This window comes from Gallus gallus, chromosome 3, assembly GCF_016699485.2.
Source record: "Gallus gallus isolate bGalGal1 chromosome 3, bGalGal1.mat.broiler.GRCg7b, whole genome shotgun sequence".
NCBI classification, from domain to species: domain Eukaryota; kingdom Metazoa; phylum Chordata; class Aves; order Galliformes; family Phasianidae; genus Gallus; species Gallus gallus.
The window spans coordinates 81,437,703-81,461,815 of NC_052534.1; the positions used below are offsets into that span (position 1 = coordinate 81,437,703).

Consider the following 24,113-nt stretch of genomic DNA (forward strand, 5'->3'; position numbering starts at 1 on the left):
TAAAAGGAATAATCATAGAATCATAGAATCCTGAGAGTTGGAAGGGACCTCTGAAGGCCATCTAATCCAACTCCCCTGCAGTGAAGAGAGACACCACAGCTACATCACGTTGCCCAGGGCCTGATCCAGCTTCTCCTTGAAAGTCTCCAGGGACCGGGCATCAACCACAACACTAGGTAACCTGTTCCAGTGCGTTACCACCCTCACTGTAAAAGATTTTTTCCTTACATCAGAATGAGGATGATACCTATTTACTACAATGATGTAGTCACCTCCACTTCCTTCACAGAATACCTTTTACTCACCTTTTTAGTCCAAGGACAGAAGAGTTTATTTTAAACTGTGCAGACTCCAAAAGGAAGAATCTATGATGACAGCACTTTCATGAGCTTCTTTGAGAGTTATCATTATCATTCTCAGTTTCTGAAATAAATCAAGCTCTTACGGTAACTACCTGGTAATTTCTCACTGGCAACACAAACATTTGTATTGTACCAAATGAGCCACTCTAAATAAAAATCCACAAAAGAAATTACACAGGCTTTTCCTCTATACCTGCTTCGCTCAGGTGCTTGCCCTCTCTTAAAAGGTTGTGAGACTTGGATGGAACAAAAGAAGAGGCAGAGGAAATGTAGGGAAGAGCTTGAGAACAACATAAGTTTATATTTTATGCTGATTTTAAGATACATACAAATATGAAAAATCTTAAAGATTGCGCTTGTTGGCTGTTGACACAGTATTAGTTTTGTATGAAGAAAAATAAAAACAAAACAAAAAAACATATCAGAATATCATGTCAATATGAACTTAGTGGACATTATTGAGTCTGAAAAAGTAAGTCCCCTACTTACACATGGTACTCATACTACACACAGGCACATTGTCAGGCTGTCTGAAACCATCCTGACCTAGAAGGATGCTCTGCTGACAAGAATTTAAGAACTTCTTTTGGCCTTAACTTCCTACTTCAATACATAGCATTTTTGGAAGAAGCACCTGCCTGCTGACATTCAAATTGAAAGAGCCAACTCATTTTTTGCAGGGTGTAACACGCAAGCAGGCAAAAGATGGTTTGGGGGAATTTGCTCTGATGCAAACCAACAAGCCTGGTAGTTCATATGCATCAGCAGATGGCCAAATACCCTTTTCTACATATTACATGATGAACAGCCAAGCCAATCCATTAAAGCAGGACTTTGTCAGACTGGGAGGCAATAAGTGGTTTACACACTCCAAACTTCTGTTTCAGAGAAAGAAGTGACACTAAAGATGCATGAATACTTATACTACTCAAAGAGAAAGATCACACTTGAGCCTTATTTTCTAGTATTTTCCATTTTTTACTCATTAGCTGCAACTGCAGCACTGCAGAAATATGTGGGTTCTGTATGATTAAGTGCATTTACATCCTCTCACCAACTGTAACTGGTCTAGTTAGGCCTCAGTAGCCACAAACAGGAAACAACCAACAGACTCCTCCAAAGAAAACGAAACTTTTTTTATTTTTAAATGAAAACTGCAAACATCACATTTATGCAGTGTTTGGTTCAGCAAGGCAACAATATCCAAATTTAGCTTTTATTAACTCTGTAGTTTTCTTTCTACCCACTGGTAAAAGTCACAAGACAAATCACCAGCTGGTACACTTCAAAGCATCATTGCATGGGTAAATCAATGACAACACATAGGACACCTCACTGGGACATTGCAAACTGAGATTAACTTAGGAAACATGCCAAAATCCAATAGCAGCTCTGCTTGGAAGCAGAAACACTGCAAACAAGCAAATTATGTAAAGCACCAAACTGAGATTTTACCAGAAACATTTTTCAGGCCCCTCTCTGTGCACTGGCACTTCCTTGCCTGGACAAGTTTAAAGACAGCTCCTCTGTGAGTAAGCCTGCATTGCTCCTTACATTTATTCGATGGTATTCCTACCCTGAAAAAATTACATCTGCCAAACAGACAGATCTCTTAACTATGCTGTGAAGGATTTTTCATGATGCAGAATAAAATGTTTTACAGTGTCTTAAATATGTAGTGACTTCTATAATTGAAATTGTGTATTTGAAAAGAAGAACTTCCAGTCAACACAAACATTAAAAGTTAAATATCAGATTTTTTTTTTCTCCTTGGCAATATATACTTGGCAATATATTAAAAATATCAAATTTAATCCAAGGTTTTAAAATGAATAAGTAATTAGTAAGCATTTTGGAACTGTTCTGCCATGTTACTAATTTCCTTAGTTTGCTTTGCAAAGCACAAATCAAAACAGAGACAATGTATTTTAAACCTAATACTCGGCTAAAGTTTGGAGAAGTAATTTCAGTACACATGAGAGACTCTAGAGAGACTTTTGGGCCTACCAAGAAAGGAATACAACCCTGCCTCAAAAATAGGAAACTGCTATTAAAAGAAGACCAGGAAAATTAGCAATTTTTAAATTATTTTTTTTTCTTTTTAAGAAATAAACACAACATGATGAATTACTGTAGAATACAGGACACACAAAACCAAACCAGAAAACTGATGTGTGGTATGACATTTTTCTAGCTCTTCATCTCACAAAGTATATGTGGAAATGACAAGAGAATAATACCCACAGCAAGCAGAACTTTTCAGATCCATAGAAACAATTTTCAGTGCTGTAACTCAACATTGATCATAAATCCCATTATGAACTCCATTTTAATATCCAAGCTATTTCAAATTCCATGAAATATAAAATAGTGCTTACATATGCTATGTTTGGAGACTTTTAGGGAGACATTCCAGCCCACATAATTGGAAATCATCTTAAAGCCAAAATAGTAATTTGGCACTAGATCTCATCCCTAGAGGTGGCTTACATTCAAAGAACAAAAATAAAATGGTATATAGTGCAAAGTTACTCTGAGATCCTCAGGAGTATTAACTTCAGTCAAGTTTGCTTCCTTTGGTGTTCACTACAAACTTTCCAACACTGGATGACAGTGACTGGCGGAGCAGCATTTTTATATGGGAGCAAAATACGTGTGGCAAAAAGGTTTGCTTGCTGCCATTGTTAAATTAGATAAGCGACATCACGCCTCTCCCATTTGATCAGCCACACATTGATTCAAAAGAGATCAATGTGAATACTTCCCCAAAATGTTTTGAATAGATACAAAGAGTTAAAAATTAGTGGCAAAAATACAAACTAGATTTAATAATTAAATTAGCAAGCATGAAAGAATAACAAGCTCTCCACAATAAGTCCATAGGTACAAAAAAGACTGATGCAATGAAATACATGAGTTGTAAAATGCAAGTATTTATTTTTAATCCTTTTATACTTTAGATTAATTGTGCATTTTCTGAAAAGCAATGAGTACGGTCACATAATGCTTGGGCTGCCCTGAGTCAGGCAATAATGACATTACTTTAGAGAAGCAAACTGCTATCTGCCTTCTCAGTGGAAGAAAAATGTTCCATAAGTACATCTTTCCCAAAACAAGAAGCTTGTGCTTCCAAAAAAAAAACCAACAAAAAAAACCAAAAAAACCCACAACTCTCTACAACCAGGTAGTGAGAGGATTAGGTTTAAAGGCTTCTAAAGTATGTTGTTTAAATTAATCTGTAAATAGGTGGTATATACATGTTCTCGTTGAAAAAGCTCTTCCCTTTTTGGTATTGGAACCATCATAAATAGGTGCTTGAAGAAAATAGCCATGCAAGATGAGCAGCTAGTTGTTATAACAAAAAAAATAATAATTTGGTCCATCTTACTGCTTACTTAATCCTTTCCTTCAGTAAAGCTTTCTTTTCATCTTACATGGATTTTCAAATGTAAAGCATCATTGAAATGTACCAAGGAGCTATTTCAATCTAGCTCTACCTGCATGAAAAGATTTAATCAGTTCAAAATCCTTCAGAAGAAGTCATTAGATTGGCTGAATTTCTAAGCTAGGAAAAGGAGGCAGAGCTAGAGGAGCAGTCTTTTCATTTGCTTTATAACAAAAACTTTTTCTTGGAAACAGCAAAAAAAATCAGAGAGATTACCTTAAAATGAATCAACATACTAAAGAACGCTATCTTACTTCATTACTTCACTTCTTAAAGAAACTTAAAGAGAGTTAAAGTAACAAAAATAAACTAACAAAAATAAACAAACAAAAAGCCCAAACACATTAATAGGCCATAATAGATTAAGAGAGAAGTTGATGCTGATGAAACAGTTTGCAAAATGCTGCCTTGAAGCAATAACATAATGTATCTGTGACTGAGCTCTGCTGAAAAGGTTCTGCAGGACACAGTGAACACCACAGTGTATATGAGCCAAACATACTGCCACTGTGAACATACTACACACCCAGAAACACAGATATCACAGGGGGAACTTGTTATCCTCTTATTTGCTAGGCACTGCTGAGTTTTGGGACAGTTCCAGACAGATGAAGACATTAGGAGAGACTTTTTCTCTCAGAGAGTGGTCAGACACTGGAATGGCCTGCCCAGGGAGGTGGTGGAGTTGCCGTCCCTGGAAGTGTTCAAGAGGCATCTGGATGAGGAGCTACAAGATACGGTTTAGTAGCCTGTGGTACCAATGGGAATGGGAAGGCGGTTGGACTAGATGATCTTGCAGGTCATTTCCAACCTTGTGATTCTATCATCCTAAGAAGAGCAGATAGGCCAGGGCCTACAACAAGTGATCCAGCAGAAAGGAGCTGAGGAATCTGTGCTTGCTCAGTCTGGCAGAAAGAATGCGAAAGTGCGTACTAATCACAGCCAGCAGCTACTTGAACTTACAAAGATGGTGAAGCCAAACTGTTCCTGGCAGTACCAGATGATACAATAAGGGAAGAGCAATGATCTCTAATTGTGGCTTGTCAGTTTCTGGCTGGACACCCTCCCAGGACAGTAGTCAAGCCCAGAAGATGTTGCCCATGATGGTGGAACCTCAGCCCTAGGAATTTTCAAGACTTGGCTAGACAAATTTATGGCTGTTATGTTCCAGTTTCAGGGATACTTGTGCTTTGGGTCGTTATTAGACCTCCAATAGCTTCTTTCAGCTAACGTTTCCATGATTCTGCTATTACAACACTGTTTTTTTTTTTTTACCAAACCATGTTTTGTCCATATTATTTTTTTCTGTTGCTGAAATTAAGGGTTGTTTCCTTCAGTGTTTTATACCTATTCTTCTGTCAGAGAAGCTTTAATGTAAAGAAACTCATGATTCTTAAGTGAAAACTCTGAGCTGCTAAGAACATGGTACATTTCTCATAAAATTTCTCTTAGTGTATATCAATCGAGGGACTAAACTATTGCATATTAGACATGTTGAAAGAACTACCTTAAAGGTCTTTAAGGAGCAGCTGTAAAAGTGAAGAGAAGCATTTATGTTTAATGCAAGAGAGAAGCAGAAGCCAGTGGACTGATTCACAGACATAGGGGTGGGACTGTCAAAAAGAGTAGCTGGATAAACAGTTGTATCATCCTTCATTTTACATGGATATCACAAGTGCAGAACTGTATCTGTCAAGGCAGGAGAAAATGATTTTACAGTAATCATAATGCAAAACAGCGAGGATGCAAATAAGGGATTTACCTCTGAGGGTGAGAGGGAGACAGAGGTGTCTTGGAGGTCACAGGGAGGTGATCTGCAATATTTGTCATGGTCTGGCAATGAGTTGCTATGGAGTCAGAGACACCATAGAGGCTGCTAGCAAACACTAGTTTATAAAGTTTTCCATATGTAAAGAAAGAAGGTATTGGACAACCTTTGAGTAAGTCAGAAACAGAAAAAAAAAGACATTCAACTCAACTTTCAGTTAGAGAATACTGGGTGAGATGACTGTGAAGGGAGCCTAGACATTTATTCGTACAGGAGAAGATGGGCCTGGAGCAGAACTGCGTGTCATCAACACAGAGATGACTGAGTGCATTCAAGAAAATACTGAGGACCTCTGTACAAGGTTGACCTATGTGAGAAGGACTTTTCAATGACAGATGAAAATCATCAGAAAAAAAACAAATGACAGCAGAGACAGTTGATCCAAGGCAGGTAACAATTACCAAGACAAACATGTTTGATTGTCTCAAGCATTCCAGAAAGGTCAACAGGAAAAGTGAAATGCAGGTGGTCACATCTGACTTAAAGAGCTAATCAGAACTCCAGATCTCTATTGAAAAGAATTAGTATCCAAGATTCTTTTTTATGGGTGCCTCCTTATAATCCATTGCTGGCTTCTGACAGGTGACTGCTACTGCACACACTGTATTTAAAGTACAGATATCCAAATGTGGAAGTTGATACTCATAGGCAGGAGTTACACACTGATCTGAGACTTGGACTTCAAGTCAGCACAGTGTGATAAAGAGATACAAGAAGAGCCCACCACCGAAGTGTATTTGTATTACTATTTTTTTTTTTCATGAGAGACATCTTTGAAGGAATTCAGACATTGAATGTTGATGAATGAGAAAGTAGTGTTCTTACAATGGTTTCACTTCAACTGAGGCCGGTTGGGGGCACCAAATACTTTTTATTTCTCTGTCACTGTGTTGTGCTTTCTGTCACTGGGTAACCATGACATTCGAGATCCCTGAAAAATACAAAAAGGCAACTGTGTGGGAATATGTAAAAAACTTTAAAGCTACCATGCCAGTCAGACTGCAGTGTAACCTAAACTGATAGGGCTGGGTGTAATAGGCTTGGTTCTGATCATATTTACACGTAGGTAGACCAGCAGTGACAATAATGAAGAGAAAGCCTTTGCATTACTATTACCACTTTCAATATAAATAAATTGAAATTGTCATTTAAAAAAAAATACTGAAAGGGGGGCATTTTCTAGTTTAATTCTTGTCTCTCACCTATTGGCATTACTTGTATATGTATGGAAGTGCTGTACATGAAAATACATTACATACAAACAGTGTCTTACAAATATGCACAAATGGTCTCTGAAACAGAACCTAAACTAAAACACTGCTAAATTAGTTCATACGAAAATACTATAGAAATATATGAATTATCATATTTAAACAGATGACAGTGAGAACAGATTTATAAATGCCATTAATAATCCCCTGGTTTTATTAAGTCATTCTTCCCTATGGCAGAGAATTTCTCATGCATAGCAATGTCTGGAGATGCTCAAGGCAACAATGGTAAATACAAAGTAAAATGCTTTTATTGCCAACCTAAAATTAAAGTCACTACTGTTTTCAAATAACTGTATGAATAGCTAGGAACATATATTTCCCCATGTTAGACAAATGGATACATTTCATTGAAAAAAAGATTAATGTGCACTTGAAATAGAATAGTGGCTATAAGCAGGAATTAAAGCGGTCTATGAAGATACAAGACTCTAAACACAACATTCTTAATCTAATCTCAGAAAATGAATAACGTCCGGACCTTTACATTCCTCTTAATGAATCTATTTACACATAATTAAAACTATTCATCATCCTTCAAGTCTAATCTTTCTCACATGACATATTAGCAACTTAAACTCTTTGATTTGCAATTTGTTTTTAAGAAAATCTTTCACAGAGAAGGAGCAATATTCCCTCTAATCTTACTGAATACCACATCCTTAATTTGGAAATTACCTCATGCTCCACATGAAGTGCAGATCATCAATATTACGCTCACATTTTTGTTCATTTTCTTTGATGGTGTGAAAAATAGCATGAGCTTATATTAATCAAGTTCTCTTCCCTTGCAGACAGATCAGACAAGTTTTTGCTTGCACATCTTATTTCTTTTGTGGGGGAAACGGGTTCACTGAATTGGTCCTTTTTTTTTCCTATGGAGCCACCAGTACGCATTGTGAACATTGAGAGCACTGTACCCTAGCTGAATGAAAAGGGAAGGGGCAAGAGGTACCAAGAAGAAAAAAAATACTTAAACATCACAGGCTTCGTCTCCAGTGCTGGAGTTGCTGAATATGACCTGAAGAGCACATGGTAGGATGCATCTGTGCTCAAAACCAGAACTGATCTAGACATTTATTTGATTGGAGGCTGACCCAACAGATAATGGGGAGACCCAAGCCAGAGCACCCCATCTGCACTGTTTGTTACTAGTTCTGTCTTTTCCCTATGGATACAGAGAGGCTCAGTAACAGCAAAGCAATGTTGCTTTACCATATCCATGCCAGGAGAAAAACTCATGCCACTTTTACTAGTGAAATGAGTGAAAGAAAAACACAGGTGTAATGCTGAAATTAAGAGTTCCATTTCCATTATATTCAGTGGCAGAAAAGCCGTTGCTAGGATTAAAAAAAATTAATCACAGGTTTCTACACCCCAAGCTTGCTGTTACAATCAACTGATCTCCATCAGAGATAAACAGCTTGGTAAATCATCCCACATTAACAGAGGATGGGGTCCACCCACTGAACATTTTCTTTGCCTGCTCCTGTGGTCAGACAGGAAACATTCATACTGCACATATACTGTTAAAATATCACACTCTTGAAAATATTTAGTTATTTTAAATTAAAATCTGATTATATCAGTGAAGCTAAGATGGCTGTATCTCCAAATCGGGAGAAAAAAGAACTGTATGATTAAGCCCGTGCAGCTTCACGAAGGGCACCCGACCAACCTGGTGGCCTTCTATGATGGAGAGATGACATCAGTGGACACAGGAAGGGCAAGTGATGTCATCTACCTGGACTGTAGCTAAGAGGCTAAAGCTAGCTTTGATACATTCTCATAAGATGATGTCTTAGTGAGTGACTACAATGTACACATATCCTTACAGCAAATCATGGGGTCTTCGCAGAACAATTATACTTCTGTTATTTATCTGCATGATTCTGCTATTTGTCATGTGAAATTAAGTTCAATGTAATAGAATTAAAAAGAAAAATTCTAAAAAAGGAGTACAGACACAGCGTAAATTGAGAGAGAATGTAATTACTGCTCTTTCTCCTCAAGACTGATGGAGTCCAGACTTCCAAATTTAGTTCATAAACTAATTTCCTCAAATAATTCAACTTGAAAAACAAGATTTGAATCAGATTCATCGTCTCTTTACTATTTTATTGCACATCTATTTGTTTTGTTTATTAACTAGAAGGTATATGGAATTGAGGAAATGCCATTCAACATACCCAAATTTATGAAAACATTGTAAAACAGCTTACTACAAACTGCAAGCTTTTTACTGCTGCAACTGGTGATTTAAACTTGGTTAAGGCTAGGAAGACAGCAGATTAAAAGGAACGATACCTGCTTTTAGGTACAAAGATCAATGACTGAAAAGACAATAAGAAATCACCCAAAAACTAGAAATTCACAGCTGTCTGAAGATGATACATCCTTCTGTGCCAGATACAACTCCCCAAAAGGCAGACTAGTGTGACCAGCATTCCTCTTAAGGCTATTTACATATTCTAAGAGCAGTAAGGAAAACAATTATCTTCAGTAAGATACATTACTGCAAGCAGATCATTTCAGTGGGGCATCTATGAGGTTAAAGAATTGAACATAGAACACCCACTTCTTTACAGTAACTTATTTTCCTTTCTGCTCTGTGCAAAGGAGTGGTGAGAGCTTCCTGTCAGCCTTGCTGCCCATGTCTTTGAAAAGCTCATGTGCTGATGCTGCATAGGAACTGCATTTGATCCTATCATCATCTCTTCTCTCAACTAATCTTCTTCCCAAAGTACTACTCTGAGTCCACTAGGACTTAACCCTAAAACAGAGTATTTTAAAAAAGGTCTGTAGCATGCAACACAACCCATATTACAGTAAGGTCTGATGTAAGAGAATGAAAGGGGGAAGTCCTAGAGAGTTCTGTGTACCTGGTGACTCCAGATGCATTTGGGCAGCTCACAACAGCATTCCATCTCAGCCTTTTAGAGAATGTCCGTGAAAGGGGCGAAGGGTTAAAGTGACTTAAAAATACCCATGGTCACCACAGAACACAAAGGCAAAGCTATCTCCCAAAAAAACCCTACAAAAGACCTGAAAACAGCACATGCTGTGGGAGAAAGGGCATGGCAGCAATAAGGAGGCTCTGAGCACTGCACTAACTACAACTCACAGGAGAAATCTGGAGAACTGCTGTGTCCATGGCCTATAGGGCTGCCAGGGTCAAAGCAGAGAGCTCCTTAAATTAATGCTTCTGGCACGCAAAGAGAGGTGGGGTACAAACACTACAGCTTGGAATGGATGCTTTGCATCACTCCCAGAATTAGTCTTCCAATCATAAGTTCTGCTGCTTTCTCATGTGCACTGGTGGAGATTCTTCTCCAGGACTTCTTTGCTCGCTAATTCAGATGACTGAGAATCAGAGTTTTGTCAGTCAGAAAAAAAGGTTTTGCATTTAGATACAGGAAGGACAAACCCACATAATTAGAGATGACACAACTGTTGGAGGACTCAGAATAGAGCAAAGGCAGTTGCTTACAGTCTGCAAGTTTTTACCAGAGCTCTGAGCTATATGCATAGTATTTTTAAACATATGATACAACTTATTGGAGTAGAATAATTATACTGTTATTGCACAAAATTGGCAAAACCAAGTAATGTTTCAAAGCAAATGAATTGTTTTCTATATAGCAAAAAAGCTTTAATATACACAATGTAACATTACCTGTGATGATATCTTAGGAAAGTCGTTGCATAATTATTTTCCTGAAGCTCACAATACCTGATAACTTAATTTTATGTCTGTTTTTATAGTTTACTAAAATTTCATTAGAAGAAATGCAACTTCTTCAAATTACAATTGTATTTATTTTGGAAAACCAGTGCTCCACGCTAAGCTTAAATTGCTGATTTTTCTGAAAACACAGATATTCTAAAGACATACATTTTCCCTTTTATGTACCTTTATCCTGTGGATGTGTTCCCAGCAATATATACAATTCTATCTAGACACAACAGAGATCAAAGCAAAGAGAGCACTCCTGTCCTTCCAGTCTGAAAATCAGTGTTACAAATTTCTGTTTAAGTGTAAAAATGTGTCACTGACAGCACTTTCTCGCTTGTAAAGTTTGTAGTAACAAAGAATAGTATTTCTAGGAGCACTTTTTCTGTCCAGGATTTGATCTTAAGTCATACTTACCCCAAGCATTATGAGTAGCATCAGTACTCAGGGTAGCATGTCACTAGTGCTCCTCTAGTGAGAGCTTTAAAGTCAAGCCACCTCCCACGTACAAAAAAAGATTTCTGAAAACAAAACCTGCATTTTTCCATCCTCAGCATAATGGGAAACAAATGCTTCATATTTAAAATTATTTTAATTACTCTTTTTAAAAATTAACATCTGCTTGAACAACTGATATTTAGATGCTGTCATGCAACGACCACTGATAGTCTACATCAAATCTACTGTAACTGACAAGAAAGTTTCAACATTTCATTAACAAATTAAGAAATGACAACCCATGTGTGTAACTTTAGATGACTTAGAATTTTTCCTCAAAGAACAATCTGTGCAAAATAAATGGTTCATAATTTTATAAAAACACATACTATTTAGTTTTGTATTTTTCTTATATTGCATGCCATCCAATCACACTCAGTTTTCAATAGCTAGTATTTTAAATGCTTTTGAATACTAAGAATTACATTAAATTATATAAAAAAAGGAACCAGACAGTCAACCATAACAGAAATAATAAACAAAATCCTTTGTTCTTAGTGTGCACAGGAAGTAATGACAGAGATCCAACTGAAGAAAAACAGCAATACCAATTACCTAACACAACTCCAAGACCTCAACTTCTTTGCATAACACAGCTAAACTCATAAATGAAGTTCTGGATTAAGCATTTGGTTGCCACAAAACAATTAAAGGGAACTCAATGTAAATTCACTTCAAGAAAGTAAATTATGCCACACTTTTTTGCATATATTGAGGCCAACATTACTGCCAGATGTAGTCAAATGAAAATATAGAAGGCTAAGACTGATATACAGACTATAGTGAAAATGTGGATAACACAATGCACTTGTAAATGAGTCCAGATGTCAGATTTTAAAATAGATTCAAAATACCTTCAAACTCTTAAGATGCCTACAAAAAGACTCAAAATGTCTGCTCAAATCATTGGGAACTGAGTGTCCATAGTACTCCCACACATAGCAGAAATTGCTTTTATATTGAAATGCCTCAGCAGCAGGTTTGTTGACATCACCCCCATATGCAGACAGGCAGTCACGAGCTTGTCTGAATGTCTGTCCTCATACTCAAGTTTCCTTTGGTCATGTCATGGGTTGTGCATGAGCATTGGAGTTTGCCCCCTCCCCAGCTCAGGGTAAAAACCAAAACTCAAAAATCCACATGGATCTGTTGGCATCTTCACAAAGACAAACTGGCCATAGCCTCAACTGCTATTTCACTGCTTTTCTATTTGTGAAAACTGAGACACGGACAACTGTAGAGCAAAAGGCAACAGCAGCGCCTTCTAATAGGATACAAGTGCTATGGAACAACAGAAAGTAACAAAGACAGAAAATTGGCTTACCCCTTCTGACAACAAGCAACACTTGAGGAGAGTGCAATCTCTATCCAGAGAGATGCTGCTCACTCAGCTGCTAACCCTTAAATGAGGCTGCGGAGGGGCAGATCCAGGCTCCATCCCTTCAGGCCATTCAGGTGCATTGCTTGCACCTGAGCTCCCTGGGTTATCCAAGCCTTCTCACCTGGTGCTCAACCATAGGTTTACGCTGTGACCTGGCAATTCCACTGCAACCCATCCACCAAGCTCCCAAGCATAGCAACTGATGGGAGAAGCCCTGGTGGCTGTCAAGTAGCCACTCTTCAAGCCACAGGAAGTTCATCCTCCTTGGGGGCTGACCTCTACAAGCTCTTCTTTCCCTCCATTCTCTCCTAGCCAGACTGTCACTTCATGGCCTCACCTCAAGGAGACTTGGCCAACAATGGCCAACACAACCACATTCAGAAAGAAATTCCAATGGTCAAGTGTCAAAGCTGTGGACATCTTGATACCTAATTGCAAAATACATTCATGAAGGGGTTCGGCACGAGGATGCAACAAATGTTTTCGGTGTTTTAGGATTGATATTTTAAGAACTTAATTTGCTGCATAATCATGTATCTGAAGTTCACTTCAGTAAGAAAGATGACATCTGAACATTTAAGTGTCAAGTTGAAGCGTAGGAGTATCATGTGCTGATTAAATGATTTTTAAGAATAAGAGCCTTTGAGAAAATATATTATAAATGAAATACATATGTTGAAAATATATTCATTATAACAGAAAAAGCCTACCAACACAGGCCATCTGCTTTTGACTGATAGATTTCGTAAACTGTCAGAATATCATGTAAACTGTTACAAATCTCATTTAATGAGATATCTCAAAAACATACATAGTTCTCACATAACTGGCAAGTTTTAATGAAAATAAGTATCTAAGAATCAAATATGTGTGAAATCTGAATTTCAGTTGCTCAATAAAATAAGCAACAAAAGGTGCAGAAAAACAGCAAGAGCTCCATCTATCCCTTTTGAGATGAATCAAAATCCCCAAGATGATCTAAAAGCCACGGTTATCAGCTTCTTATGACATGTAATTCTCCAATTGCCATTTCCTTCAATAATATATGGCATTTAAAATAATTCCATAGAAACTAAGAGCATATAGTAAGGAGAAGTATAGTAAGTACAGCTCCTGTGAATATTTGCAGACATTCTGTGAAAAAGATAGGCATTCTCTCCATCCCTATTTATTATCTGAAATGTGACATATTTCCCATAATTGTATCATTAACATCTCCCAGATACATTACAATAACATGCAAGGCCCAGTTGAGGATCCTGCCAGCATCAAGCCTTACCTCTTCTGGGCTGTTTGTCTACACACAGTAAAATTCATGCACAGGCCTGGGATCAGTTAATAGCAATAGAGTATAGTAAACTGCTAGACTATAGAGACTAAGTATGATGGGAGATGATATACACAGAAAAAGAGAAGTCGCTTTTTCTATCACAGATATAATGCACCACAGCCTCCAAGCCCATTTTACAGACAGCTTTCTTCCAGTACTCTACTCCTTGCTCTTACCCTTAGCACAATGACACATGCCCTGCACTCCACAGTGCAGGACCACTGAATAGCATTTGACCACACAAGCTGAAACCAACAAAATACCTACAAGCAGCTTAAAGCTGCAGGAATCCAGTTTCTGTGAAAAAGTAGGCAATGTAAACTGAATATCATGTAGTCTCAATGTTTCCTCTCCACATTTCAGTCTTACATGTTCTGCTGTTAGTACTGAATGGCTTGGCATCCCCATAGAAGACATAAGTAATGACATATAGCAAATGCAGTAGGTACAGACAGCTGTCAGAATCTGTAGAATAACTCTGGAAAAATGCAAACTATTATTTAACACAGCTCCTTTCCTGTGTGACATCAAACAATATTCTGAAGGAAGAGAACCATCTGCTGCTCCCTCTGAAGGGCTGCCTCTCCATTTTGTAGGCTGCAAGAGCTGGCCATCATCTCTTTTCATTATTCTTTCTATGTACAAATGCTTGACTAAGTTCAGCATTAGATTTTTGCATGCATCTGCCAAATGCTGACACTAAGCTTCCAATATAACGTGAAATCTAATATTGGGTTTACTTCTGAGGATAGACTTCAGCATCACTCCTTATCCAATTTATTGATGGTATTTTTACAGCCATTTTAAATTGCTTTCCTATCTCAGACCGTCCATATTTCACACTACACTGTTTTAAATTTCTACAATTCATACATTTAGATTTTGACAAATTCTTCTTTTAACCAAACTATACTCAGTAGGAGTTTCTTTTTAGTTACATGTATTTTCATTAAAGTGGTAATAATGGCAGCAGAAACTCAGAATACTCTAGTCTTGCTAAGCAACTATTTGACAGCCTGTAATTTCTCGGTCATTAAAATACATATTCTAGCACTGAGTTCATGTTGGAAAAATATCACCCTATGGAATAATCTTCTCTCATAGTATGTAACTTAAGTTTACTTAATGTGCTGTGCATTAGAACAAAAAGCGGACAAGTTTAGGGAAGGGAAATTCTGATACAACTGACTGTTTAAAACAGTGGAGAGTACAGCGACTGGTCATCAAAGAATCCCAGAATACCACTGACAGCATATATTGTCTAGAAAGAGTTTAATTGTCAACGTACCAGTTATCTTCCATTCCTTAGGTATTGTTAATGTAATTGTTTGCCTTAAGAAATAATAAATGATAAGTATATGTATGGTTCTGAAATGCCATGTAATGAGCATTGAGCAGAGACTAAATTAGTTGGACTGCCCTTAAAACATGGATAAAGCAAGGGTCTGAGTGCTTCAAGTCAAATAAAACTGTCTTTAAGATTACTTTCTCCATTAATGCTTTTATCTATTAACACAATTTTTAAAAACTTTCTCTATTCTGTCAGAAACAGCACAATAGAAAAGAGTTTTCTCTGCTGTAAGAGATATAAATGGCTGTCATTATCCGGTATTAGGAATGTCAACTACTGATATTATAGAAAATAAAATTTTTCCACAAATCCAAACAGGCCCACAGGCCCTGTGAAAACGTTGAAATTTGGAGAGAAAATACAGAGCAGTAAGTTCAATCTCTTGTAACGTTCAGAACAAGAGGTAGCAAACATGCTTAGGGGCAATAGAAGGCAGAAATTATTCGTTCTTGGGCAGTTATTTTTGCATCTACTGGTTGGTCTCAGTTATCTGTCCTGTGTAGGATTCTCCCCCTGCAATCACCACTAAATGGTATCTGAGTACACTCAGGAAGTGCACACTACAGAACATTACTGCCTTTCACATGCTCATTTTAGTATCCCCTGTGGCAGCAGCAGTGTCAACTGTAATAGTTTTACTACTAACAGCGATATTAATCCAAATATTTACATTACTATATATTTAGGAAAGTATGGGAAAGATCAAAGAAACAGACCTGGAACAGCTCTGGATTCTGCAAAGTTATTTCACCCTTGCAAGAATCCTTGGACATCACCATGAGAAAGTGACCGCTCCCACAGATACCGCCTCACTGACACTGGAACACTGCAACGTGATGCAGAAGCTGTCAGCCCCTCTGGGAGCAGGCATGATATGCGTAGTACATACACCAAGCGTTTGGTGCTAGCTTACCAAATCCTAAAGGCTTTTCTACACCTGAAGGGTGCGGGGTGCTGTCCCCATCTGTTTGTTGTGGCACTTTGCCAGGTAAAAATATGGTAGAAGGAATAGAAAAGGATGGTAAGTCAATGTGGAACGCATACTTCGATAGAATGAGTTCTTTAATTATGGACTTTTCAACTCTATTGTCACATGCAACAGTTTTGAAGTGTCCTAGGTAATAATGTGAAATAATTTTACAACCTCTAAAGCTCTGAAAGGGCACAACAGCAGCAGTCTCTTCACAGTAGGTATCCGTCAAGTAAAAAGCTTTTTACCACGAGCATCGTATTTACCAAGTATTCAGGATGTTCGTGTTCATTCAGGATGTCCAATATGTTCGATCATTAATATCTGAATGCAAAGAAATTACCAACTACGTGTAACTACTACGGCGTTTCCAAAGCAGGTGACGGAGGAGTAAATTCCCCACTCCCCTGCTCCATCCATCCCTTTATTGATATTACTATAGATACCAAGGAAATAAAATGATCTGTTGCTTTTCAGGTATTTTTGATTTAAGGTTGGATATTTCTGATTTAAGGCAGGATAACTGAGTGGTAGGAAGAGAACAGCTTTACCACCCCTACAAATACTGGACCAGTGTTGTGCTGCTTCTGAAACTGAGTCTACACTGCTCTGAGTTACCTTGGGTAACTGCACTACAATGCATTGCTCTGCATACACAGACCAGATCTATAGTTAAAAATGCATTATTAATGGTCTGAACTCAAATGATTTTTGCTAATTAACTGAGCCACCCAGTAGTTCATCATTATTACTTCCTGCAGCATTTGTGGACGTCTTGGTTTCCCAGAGCATACAAGAGAATAAAACTTAACTAATCTGTGGGGAGGTGGTGGTAGAGCAAAGTAGCTGCATGCTATGCAATACTGCTTTTTCTCCCAGATATTCTTATTGTGTTACCAAAGTATTAGTCAGGAACAAACATAATACACAGAGAATTGCACGGTACTCAAGCAGCAGTACAGTCACTAAAATATGAAGATTATGCAAACATCTTAATGGCATTACTTACAGAGCTACTGGGGAAGGAGAGATTATTTGGCAGTGTGAATTCAATTTGCTTTGGAACAGCACAGTACTTCAGCTGCAAACCCTTGTTTCCAGCCACAAGTTAGAACTTCTTCAAATAACAAATCCTAAAACAATAACAGCAATAAATAATCCACGTTTCTTACAAAGTATTTGTAGAACAGAGGCCAGAAAACCACAGTGATGTCCTCATATATCAGCCACTGATTTCACATGACGCAAGTTACCGCACAGACCCTCCCATCTCATCCCCTGCAGCTGATAGCAGCTCCTGTGTGGTTCCTATAGCCACAGTCACAGTTTCTAAGGGGTTTCTCTACACAGAAAGTGCTGGATCCTGCTGGGGAGCACACAGGCTAATCCTTCAGAATCTGCCTAATAGCATGTGGCTGGTAGGACACATACAGCTTTGTGGCTGTGTTGCAGGAAGTAGGACACCCAACCTCATCCCACCATGCAGATCACTTCCGTTTGTGTTAGTTTCAGGCTGTTTACATTGGCTCTATTATATGCTTTGATCTAATTTATTGACCAGCATTTTAGGCTGTGATCTCAATTTCTGGTGTATTCAAAGACACCGGGTTTTGCAATTGGTTCTAAACCTGCTTTATCATTTCTTACTGTTACAGTTGGAAAGAATATCGTGGAGAAATAGAAAGATACAAGCAGAGAAGGAATAATCACCTGCATTTGAAGATTCAGGCTCATGATTAAAGATTCCACAAAGGAGGGACCTCCCAAAAGAAACCCTTCCTCAGTGGCAGTCAGCCCTTAAATGGAGTCCAGGAGAGGTGGGGCCAGGTTCCACCCCTTCCGGTCACACAGGTGAATTGCCTTCACCTGTGCTCCCACGGCTGACTCAGTGCTCGCCTCAGGTGATCAATCAGAGGTTCAAGCCATGACTCAACAGTTCCCATACACTTAACTGTTTCCTTCTCTGTTGACAAAAAATGCTATCTGTACATACTATTTTTAATCTAACCTACCCTTAGTGAGTTGCATGGTTAACTCCATCATAGACCTCAATTATCCTGAATGTACTTTCAACTTCATTAGATTTTGATTATCTCTAAGCATGGAAACTCCACAACCTCTCTGGGCAACCTGTGCCAGTGTCTGATGAGCTTCACAGGAAAATGGTTAGGTTTAAGTGGAATTCTGTGTGCTTCAGTTTGTGTCCATTGACACATTTACTTTCAGGAATAAAGGGTTTTTCATTGGCATGGCTTTACTCAGCCAGTAGAATAATAGAATCATAAAATGGCCTGGGTTGGAAGGGACCTCAAGGATTATGAAGCTCCAACTCCCCTGCTGCAGGCAGGGCCACCAACCTCCACATTTAATACTAGACCAGGCTACCCAGGGCCCCATCCAACCTGGCCTTGAACACCTCCAGGGGGACGGGGCATCCACAGCCTCCCTCGACAGCCTGTTCTGGCACCTCACCACCCCCATAGTAAAGAACTTTCCCTTGACATCCAACGTAAATCTTCTCTCTATCAACTTAAAACCATTTCCCCTTGTCCTGCTGTTATCTACCCTTGTAAAGAGTTGACTCCCCTCCTCTTTGCAGGCTCCCTTTAGGTACTGGAAGGCTGCAATGAGGTCACTCCGCAGCCTCCTCTTCTCCAGGCTGAACAAGCCCAGCTCCCTCAGCCTATCTTCATAGGGGAGGTGCTCCAGCCCCCTGATCATTTTTGTGGCCCTCCTCTGGACCCTCTCCAACAGCTCTCTGTCTTTCTTGTGTTGGGGCTCCATACCTGGACACAGTACTCCAGATGGGGCCTCACAAGGGCAGAGTAGAGAGGGACAATCACATCCCATTCCCTGCTGGCCACCTCTAAGCACGTGAAAGACAATACTTGAGAAATAATTCTAGAATAATAGCTCTGTTGAAAAGTACATGAGTTGGGATGCTGTGTGGAGTACTCTAAACATATTTTAACTAGAGAAAGAATGAACTCTGCTGCATAAGAAAAAAAATAATAATCCAGAGCTCTTCCCACTCCTAAACGCATTAGGTTTGGTAACTGATCCTGCAAATGCTCTTTCAATCACAACTGCACTATGGATTCTATTTTGGGACTATTAATAAACAAAAATGAGCAAGAAAGGTGCTACTGTTTTCTTCCTACCACAGGCCACTGTGGCACTAGATAAAGCTAGCGACCATAATTGCTTTTAATTTATTCAAACTGGTACCTTCTGCAGGACTTGAACATCTAGGAAACAATGTTGGGAGACAACCACAAATTCCGAAAGGGAATTGCCAATGCTCACAATTAAAGTAAAACTATTAAAATGAATTGGGTGATTAAACTGAGGCATGTATTTAAATTGCTGGCCCGAATGCCTGAGTCTTCCAATCACAAGCACAACGGTGCATGAATGCAGTAATACAAGACCTGGCTTCTTCACCGCCTCAACAACTCAAGAGGTCTACAGAAAAAGGAATACAAGGGAAGGAATAGCACATAAAGGGAAGAATGGTTATTACAGTTCTTTTGACACATTAGAAGTACTCTTTTTTCCCCACGGTGCTGTGCAGACTAATTAGCGTCTGTATTTTGGGGTCACAGTGGACAAGCTGAGAATTACTTTCAGCTGATGTGTCAGAAATAGAGTACCTAGAGAAAAGAAATACTGCTTATACATGTATATATATTATGCAGTGCTCCATAAATAAATCTATATGTATACAAACATTTATATAAATGAGACTGACAAGCTTTCTCATTCTAAAGAAAAGAATATGCATTTCTTTATCAATATTTTCATAAGTTTTAATTTATACATTTAAAAAATGAAGGAAACATTACCGTATCAATTAGCTACTAATAGGTGGTGGGAAGGACAGAAAATGACAAGCTGCAGCGTTAGACACGAGGCTACACATATAGATGCTCCGCTTCCTAGCTGTAATATGTAGTAACAGCCTCGTATTTCAACAGCTGGCAACTTGATATGACAATGAAAAGCTCCAAGTAATCTTCTCATTACAATCAAGCAAAACCTTGGTGAAAAGATAGCACCTGTTTTTCTCAAGAGATTATTTTTTATTACTCCTTACACTCCTGCCAAAGAACACAGAATCAAGGAAATGCTCTCATGGTTCCACTTTTGGCATGCTGAATCATTGCTGCCACAGAGGAAGCATAACAAACCTGTGTTCTCAATTGCTTTGTAGAAACAGACAAATAATTATAAATAAACAAATAAAGACCAATACTCTTTCTAAGCACCTAACTAAAATGCTCTTGCCATCATGTTACATTAAAACCAAATCACGAAGAGAGGAAAACAGAAATTTCTCCCCATTACATTTCAAAGACACACAGACAACTCTTTATATTTCATCTTTCCACTGCTATATGTATCAGATGAACTGAGAAAGGTCACTGATTCTTGAACAAAGCAACTGGCAGATGCATAGAATTACCATAATAGGATAATGATGGGGGTACTAACAATTTTTCATATAAATAAGGCTTCTTAGTGCTATATTTAGCATTTCTGTGGTTGGGTTTTTTTTTCATTTAATTATTATTATTTATTTTTTTGCAAAATGCAATTTTCTAAAAAGGAAATATGAAATTCTATTAACTCAAAATAATGATGAGGAAACAGAAAGCAATAAGGTATAATTTCATAGAGGCTTTTACTGCATTAATTTTTTTGCACAGCAATTTTCAAAAATATTTACATATACTAATGACACGACTTTCTGCATGAGGATGTAATTTATTTATCAAACAATCTAATTGAACTTCTTCTAGTGTGGCATAACTCCCAGAAACACAGACAAACTCACTAAAAACTAGTTTACTACAGACTAGTTTACTCACAAACACTAAAAACTCACTAGTAAAACCACTAACAACCCTCGACTCATTTCTAGAAGCCTTTCCTCCCTCTGGCCTGTGGACAGCAAAATATGACTCTTGATAAGAAGATATTCAATTGCTGAACTTACAATATTAAAGAATTTTTAAAAGCTACTTTATCAAAATGGAAAAAAATGTATATGACAATGTGTTTTTATGCAATCTGCCACTTAGCTGAATTCTGAATACATGCTGCTGTGAAACTGCCTTTTTCTTCCTTGTACAGCCCACATACATTACTTGGCTCGAATCTCTTAAACATGTAGATTCAAAAAGTTCATCCCTATAATACATAAAAAGTCTTCAAATAACAACCAATAGCAAGAATATATAAATTACAAGAGAAGGAAAAGCTGACGATGTTATTTTCAAAATTCCAAGATGTCTGTATAAATAAGTGTGACTTGCTGATTATTTTATTATCTCATAGGACAGCTAATAGGAATTAAGTTGTTATACTCTAGCATCAAAATCTCAGCAATTACATAAAGGAAGCTTCTATTATCACATGTGAAATTGTGTTTTATAAAGTTCACAGCAGTTTTTTATAGTTCATGACCACCTTACCAGTCCTTAAAAACAACTCTTGCTTTCACATTAGCCTTGGATCAAGCAATTCTGCTGCCATCTCCTATTACACACGCACACTTGTACTAGCAAAAAGAACAGTCAAATTCATTTGTCCCCTACTTAACTGAAATGCTTTACCTTGTCCTAAAATGAATATGAAAGATGACATTTACGATTCATCTGCTTCTCAAGGTGCCTTTCTTCCTCTCCATACAATCACAGACAACATCTAGTTGCTGAGTCTACGCTTGGCATTTTAAGTCCAAATACCTAGTTTCTGATTGGTGAGAGGAAACCAATCTTACTCATTGCATAAAACAGATCAGAATATAAATAATCTGATTTCATAGACTGGGATAGTAGTGGAAGTCTTGAAACAAGCACTTTTCCTCTCCTCTTCTACCAGCACACTGGTTTCTTAACACAGGCTGTTGACACTAACATCATTGTAAAGCTGCACTGAACTTCACTGACATGCATGAACTGCTTCAGGACTTACATATAAATCAGCATTATTCTATACAATTTGCCACTAATACTGACTAGAGTAAATCTGTGAGATCAACATTCAAGCGTGATCAGAAGTATACTTTTATAATCAATAAATCTAATCTTGTGTTATTAACTTCTCAAACTCTTAACCACTAATCTGTAAGAGCCAAGACTGAAAGACTGCAAAGATTGAAAGATTGCAAAGATTGAAATAAATGATTACTAGCACTTTCAGAGATGAAAGTGCTGACAACAAACAAACCTGTTAACAGCATCAAACTGAAGAAATTAATGGTTGAAGCAATTTCGGTGCAAAAGAATTTCAAAGTCTGATTACAGAACTTGCAAATGTAGGTCCCTGCTGAGGTGCACATAGGTTACTGCAATGTAGCAGGACATCAGCTTTGCAGACTGACAACCAACAGTAACTTATCTTTGGTCTGACCAGCTTGTCCCTGTGTATGTCCTTACAGATGGAGAACTAACAGCCTGAACAGTATCCTCCAAAGAAACTAGGAGGTGTGTTGTAAGAAACACAGGTGAGAGCTTACCTGGAACACAATGGACAACTCTAGTCAATCTTTTAAAGAAAAACTTGGACCTTGTACATGAGGAGGCTGAGAGAACGGCTGCATTGGCATAGCAAAACCAAATCAAAGGCAGCATGGTCTGTATTTACGGATGCACTGTAGACAGCGGCAGAGGAGAGACAAGACATTAAGGAACATGGCTGGCACATGAGCAAATGCAATGAAGAAATTCACACTTGATGTAAGAAATCTGTTTCTAACCTTAAAAATAGCTGGATTTTGCAACATTCTTGTGCAAGGTGTCAGCAATATGCTTTTGGATATTTGTGTACGTATGCAGTGTATGGATTGCAGCATCCACACACTGCAAATTGTACCTGAGAGAGCTAAATAATAATAGTTACATCTTAGAAACTTCATAGAAAAAGCAAATGAAAAAAAGCATATACAAACACTCCCAGAATGCAGATCTCCTACATGTAGATTTTGGGTTTTTTGTTGTTTTTTTTAATTTTATTTTAGGAGTTTTTCCTTTCTGAAAAGCTGTTAGGTGAAGCTTAAGATGAAAAATGGTGCTCATTGATAGGAAATAAAGAAGGGAAAAAATGCAAAATTAAAATGACAACCATGATTTTTTTTAAATATATATACAGAATAAAAATCTACCTAATCACACTGCATTGATATAAAGAACAAAACAGGCCATTTGGCATTCATCTTCACTAGATATTGACAGCATATTCCAGTAATTATCTTATATTTCAAATCATTATAAACCTGCTGACAACTGTAAGAAATCAAAAAAGGTCCCTCCATGAGATCCAGAGACATTTGATATAACTTAACAGTTGCAAATTTTTTTCTTAGATCATTATTTTACGAAGATGAGATCAAAATTAAAACATCGGGAATAGATCTGAACACATTGAACATCTTGCCATATGAAACTGGAGAAGATTCTTCTATATTGAAAGCATTCTTCATTTGCAGATGTATTTTCATTAAGATAAAAATGAAATCAGCTTTCAAATGTGCAAAATATGCAAGTTTCGGAAAAGTTGAAACGGCAGTGACTGTAGAAAGGAATGCACTGCAAAACAGGTAAGGGATTCTGGACAACTGCTACAGTTTCACCTCCATCCATGCAAAATCCATAGAACAGACTACAATTACCACTCCCATCTTCTAAATTTTGTTTCATCATCCTAAATTGTATCATTACTCAGATGAATGAGGGGTAAAGTCCCGTGTGAATTATGAACTCTTACTTATATTTGTTAGTGTATTTTTATGTGTAAGTAGATGCATTCATCTGTCAGTTCCTGGAATTTCCATGGAAAGCTTGCTGTGCAAAATCGGGTAGTAGTTGGAAATGAAAAACATGCAATCACAGGCTTTGCTTGGCCTCTTCTGGCAGTAACATCCACCTTGGGGGCTTTGTT

General features: G+C 37.9%; 1 protein-coding gene and 1 long non-coding RNA gene across 4 annotated transcripts in view; both read right to left on the bottom strand.

Annotated features, from left to right (window-relative positions):
• Window positions 1–17,945, bottom strand: part of LOC124418357 — a 42,517-nt gene extending 24,572 nt beyond the window's left edge. Inside the window, exons 1-3 of the long non-coding RNA XR_006939001.1 lie at window positions 17,880–17,945; window positions 12,462–17,302; window positions 1–6,566 (exon numbers count right to left, since the gene is read on the bottom strand). The exon at window positions 1–6,566 is cut by the window's left edge and continues 24,572 nt beyond it. This is a non-coding gene — a long non-coding RNA (uncharacterized LOC124418357). The remainder of the gene's footprint in view (window positions 6,567–12,461; window positions 17,303–17,879) is intronic.
• Window positions 1–24,113, bottom strand: part of KCNQ5 (potassium voltage-gated channel subfamily Q member 5) — a 263,525-nt gene that overhangs the window by 194,818 nt on the left and 44,594 nt on the right. The window lies entirely within an intron of this gene.